The sequence below is a fragment of the Pediculus humanus genome, genomic scaffold, assembly GCF_000006295.1.
Source record: "Pediculus humanus corporis 1103172107475 genomic scaffold, whole genome shotgun sequence".
NCBI lineage: Eukaryota > Metazoa > Arthropoda > Insecta > Psocodea > Pediculidae > Pediculus > Pediculus humanus.
In genome coordinates, this window is record NW_002987093.1 from 79,031 (window position 1) to 85,030 (window position 6,000).

A 6,000-nucleotide genomic window follows, 5' to 3' on the forward strand; every position below is an offset into this window, starting at 1 on the left:
CGTTTCGCCACCCTCTCATTTCGTGAGGCGCGCGGGACCGACCCGTGATGAAGATGGTCGGGGGAAAGGGAAGGAAGAGGCACCATTCGAAAAGGGAGATTTTTTTTCCTCTTTCCCTCTGCCACCGCCGCCGCCGCTCCCGCCCTCGGGGAGGCATAATTTAAAACTTTTCTTGTCCAATTCTTCATTTTTTCTTCTTCTTCTTCTTTTTCTTTTTTTTTTTTACTTCCTGCTAGAAGTTAATTTTTCCCTTTTCCCATGTGTTGGTTGCTAAGGAAATTGCGAATCGATCTTCTGGAATTTTCTTTTCGTGGGGTTCTCTCATTGAAGCACCCGGATTAATTGCTCTTTCTTTGTCTAACGTTTTTTTTTTTTTTTTTTAGGTCTCATCATCATCGTTGAATACAAATATCAAAAAAAAAAAAAACACAAAATGGCTTCATTCATTTTGTTTTGTTTTCTTTTTTTTTTCTCGTGGAAAATACTTGCTTGAATATTAATTTTTTCCTCCCCCACTCCCTTCTCCCCTCCGCAAAAATCATAAGTTCCGGACAAAAAAAAAGTTTAAAAGAAAACCATAGAAAAAAAAAAATATGCAAATAATTTCGACACAAACAAACTTAAAATTTAAACAACATAGTTCTTATAGAAAGAAAGAGATAGAAGATTAGGAAGAAAAAAAAAGAGGATAGAAAAGCCCAAAAGGCTAGAAAAGGAAAAAGATAATGCGGAAAAGACGGGAACGACGACGACGACGACAACGTTAAACTAGAGCAAAGACTCAACATTTATATAATATAATACGTAAGAGAAAATGGATGGTTCATTCCTAGGAAAAGGATGAAAAAAGGGTTGGATTCGAATAGAAAACAAGGAGTAGAAGAAGAAGAAGAAGAAGAAAAAGAAGAAGATGGAGGAGTAGGAGGAGAAGGAGAAGGAGTGAAAGTTTTCGGCCGAAATCTCCTCGGGAAGACCCCAAAGGATTAAGACAATCGAATGTATCATTCCGAAAACGGACCACGTCATAAGCACTTTATGCTAAAATGGTCCACGACGTATTTCCTTTACATTTATATCTATCTCTTTCTCTCTCTCTCATTATTTTGTTTCTTCGTCCTTTTCTCTTTTTCTTTCCTCTTACTACCACTTCTCCCTCCCTCCCTCCCTCCCCACATTTCCATCTAGAATTTCAGCCTAAACTTTATCTCAGCAAAATTTTAGTTTTAAGATTTACTTCTTTGTCATTCTCTTAATTTATGGCTAATCAGATTTCTGGCCTTTTCCTTTAAGATTACGTCAAACGTGGATGACCTTTGGCTAAATTTACCAACCATCGTTTCTTTTTTTTTTTTCTTATTCTCAAAATTTAAATTTTCGGTGGACTATGACGATGAAAACGACTACGATGATGATAATAATAATAACGATACGAAAATTTAAAATTTTACGGTAAAAAAAAAAAAAAAAAAAAAAAATTCTCAAATTCGATTTCATTTTTTTTCTTCTTAGAATCTAAATTTTCCTTTCTCCCCTTTTTTATTATCATCATTATCATTAACTCTTTTAACTCTTTATTAATAATTTATATAAAAAAACATAGAAAGAATATAGAATTGGGGTTGTTCGTAAAGTGAGAGAGAAAGAGAGACAAACTTGGGCGTTACAAACAACAACAGCAACAGTAAGGAAAACATATCGACAACTATTATTATTATTATTATTATTATTATTATTAATAAATCGAATAGTGAGGTGGCAAAAAAAAAACGTTTTTTTTTTTCTTTTCTAATTATTAGTACGAAAGAATAAATTTACCGGGAAATTTTCGGTTTTTTAATAATTAAATAATTTTCGAAGAATAAAAAAAAAAAAAAACTTTTGTAATTTTATACCGCAAACTTTTATTAATGTTTCTTTTTAATAAATAAATAATTATAATTAAATTCTATTAATTGTACCTAAATAAAAAAATAAAAAGAAATTATTAAATTACATTTTCAAAAAAAAAAAAAAAAAACTTTTCTTTTTTTTTTCTCCCTTTTAAAAATAAAAAAAAAATAAATTGAGATCATGAAAAGTAATCAAATACGGCATTAAAAAAAAAATAATAATAATAATAAAATGTCGTTCGCGTGCGTTAAACAACAACAACAACAGTAACAAAAAAATAAAATAATTTTAAAAGAAAATCTTTTGTTAATTTTAGTAACAACAACTTTCATTAAGTTTTCCAAAAAGAAAAACCTTAACCGCAAGTTTTAAAGTGTGCAACATACAAACAACAAACATCTGACGCAACCTACGTCGTTTGTATGTGCGTGTGTGTTTGTGCGTGTGATAAATGGCCCGGGGAAATATTTAAACCCGTTCAATTATTTCGTTTTTCCCGCCAAAAACAAAAAAAATATTCTCTCGCTTTCACCCCCTCTCGCTCTCATAATAATAATAATAATAATGATGATGATGAGACGTAAAACGACGCGACCGAGTAATAAATAAATAAATAAAATAATAATAATTATTATTATTATGACGATAATAAAACGGTTTTAAACGTGGAGGAGAGAGGGGGGGGAACATCAAATCATCATCATAATAATAATTTCGCGTTTTATTATAAAAAATAATAAAAGGAAAGGAGAAGAGAGAAGAATCGATCGATAGATCGATCGATAAATCAATTCAAATCATTTAAATAAAAAACAATTATAAAAAAAAATGAATTTATCGTGAGAGAGAGAGAGAGAGAAATGATTTTATTATTATTATTATTATTACTGGAACGGTTTTTTTTTTTGCTGCAAAATTATACGAGAATTTTCGGTTCGATGAGTATTATAGGTATTAACTGGTACGAGTATCAGGTAAATTAAAAAATCTCTCAATCAAGTTTTTTGTTTGTTTGTTTGTTTGTTTGTTGTGTGTGTGTTTGCATCGTTTATTTCAGGGTGGGAATTTATAAGAGTGGGAGATGTAGATGAAAAAATGATTTTTTTTGATTGATTTATTTGGATTTTTTCGATATTTGCGGGAGTTTTTGAATGTCAATTATACGATCGATAATAACGGAGTCACGAATTGAAAAAAAATAAAAAAAATTTTTTTGTTGATTCTGCAAAACAACAACAACAACAATTTTTTTTTTTTTCCATTTATGCTACTAGTATTGAAATGATTTTTTAACCTTTCTCTCTCTCTCTCTCTCTCTCTCTCCTCCGGCGGCAAACATTCTATTAAGTTTTTTTTTTTTTAATTTTTTTTTATGTTTTCAATTTAACATTCAATCATATTTATTTATTATTATTATTATTTACTGGCAATTTCATTATTATTATTACTATTACAATTCACCAGTTTTACTCTTTTTTCATATATACATATAAACAATTCGAAATCGTCTTCTGCTTCACCTTCTTCTTTTTCTCACGCAAAAAAAAAAAAAAAAAAAATTTATTTTCGATCGAAATATTTTTAATATAAAACTTTTTTTTTTTTTTTTATTAACTTAAATCTATCTCATTATCGATAATGACTAACTGTTTGTTATTAAATCGATTTATCGAAAGGTATCGATAATAATCTTTCTTTGCTGTCGTTTATGAAAGTACTCGTAATAATAATAATAATAATAATAATAATAAATTAAAGAAATTGTTGACGCGGACTCTTATGTATATATAAAAGACCCAAATTTAAAATAATTACTTATTGGTTTTCCTTTTCCTTTTTTTTTACATCATCTTCATCTTCTTCCGCTTTTTAAAAATAAATAATAATAATGATAATAATGATAATAAACAACAATTTCTTTTTCTATTTAAATTGAAAGTATGAGCGTAACTGTATATAAATATATAAAAAAAGGGGTAGAAGGAGGAGGAGGGGGTGAGGAGAGAAAAAAATTGTCATTTCACGCGCGCCATAGTTACGACAATAATAATAATAATAATAATAATAATAATAATAATAATAATAATAATAATAATAATAATAATAATAATAATTACGTTAATTTTGTTTTTTTTTTTTTATTTGTTATTAACTAACGTTGTCCGCGTGTTATGACAAACAACAAATAATTTTTTTTTTTTTTTTATGTAATAACAAAAATATTATTGGATCTTATTAACCAATAAATAAATTTCTTTTTTTTTTTTTATAATAATAATAATAATAATAATAATAATAATAATAATAATAATTGGTCAATAAATAATGTTTAAGTAAGGAAACGACGGTATTATTATTATTATTATTATTATTATTATTATTATTATTATTATTATTATTACTTGACCTAATTTTAATTTAATGCCCGAAAAAAAAAAGAAAAAAAATTTTGTTTGTTTGTTTGTTTGTTTTTATCGATTCTTATAAGCGTGATGTACGACGACGATAATGATAATAATACTTAAAATTATTTAAACGCGTTTGTTTAACAAAAAGAGAAAAGAAAAGAAAAGAAAAGAAAAGAAAAAGGTTTAAAGTCATTTCAATAATACATATACATATAGATATATATTTTATAAATGTTAAAATAAGAGGAAAAATTTATTTAAAATTTTGTAAATGAAAGGTTGTAAAAGGTTTTCAAGTTATCCTTTCCGTTCATCTTAAGCTGATCATTTCTTGTCACGGAAATTTTTGAGACGCCCCGTAGAATATAAATTATTGGGGGATAGTTTTGCTAAGGCAAAAGGTCATTTTGATCTACGTCCAGAGAAAAAAAGGGTCCGGGGGGGGGAAGTTAACGCTCGACATTCTGGACGAACGAACGAACGAACGAACAAACCTTTTTTCTCTGTGTTATCCTTCGTAGCCTGGTTCTCCCTCGAGCCAGGACCGTGTTTTTCCTTATTCCTTCCTTCTCCTCTCCTTCGGACGACCGACCGACCGAACGAACGGACGAACGAACGGACAACCTTCTCATCCTTTTTTCACATCGACGAACGACGGCTCTTACATCAAAATTAAATCGAATGAACTAATCCTTATATCAAGTTAAATCCTTTTCAGAAAAGGTTTTGTTTTCTAACTTTGTTAAAGAAAACTAACGTTTTCCCCGTTCTTTGAAAAAAAAAAAAAAAAACTATTGGTAGTAATATTAATTTTACGAAAGGGTTTCATGCGTTCCTTTCCTTTCCTTATTATTATTATTATTATTATTATTATTATTACGTGAGAAATAATGCGTAAAGAAAATAAATATTTAAAAAGAGAGAAAGAAATTATCATCATCATCATTATTCGTCCACCATTTTTTTATTCGGACAACAAATATAAAAAAAATAAATAAATAAAAAAAAGGGCGGGAAACTAAAAATTTAAAAAAACACATACAAGTTTTCATTCATTCATTCATTCATTCATTCACGAACGAGCGAAGGAAAGAACAAACGAACGAGAGAAAGAAAAATACATGACGAAAACGCACGTTCAACAAGTTCTAGTTTTTCATCCTCCTTTTCGGCTCCACCGCCGTTACCCCGTCGCCCTCTCACCTCCTTTTTCTCACCCTTATTCTTTTCTCTTATTACCTCCCACATCCCTTAACTTGAATGGCTTAGGTTCGATAGTTTTTGCACCCTCGCTCGTCTAGACTTAAAATTTGTCGCTTCTTTTCACCTGTTTGACTTTATTTTTTCACCCGCCGCCCCCCTTCTTTCTTCTTCTTTTTTTTTTTTCTTTCATTCGATTTCGCGTATTATTTTCGATTTCAGGTATCCGAAAAGTATTTTTTTTTTTTTAAATAAAACTATTATCATTATTATCATTGGGTTTTTTTTTTTAATTCAATTTCTCACACTCGAATTTTCTTCCGGTAAAAAAAAAAAAAAAAAAAAAAAAAAAATCGTTTCAAATCAGGAATCGCGGGTCAATCAATCTACAAAAGGCGGTGGTAAATAAGACATCATCATCATTATTATTAATACTAATCTTCGAGCGCAATAAAAAAAAAAATTAATAATAATAATAATAATGATGATGATAATTTTCGTG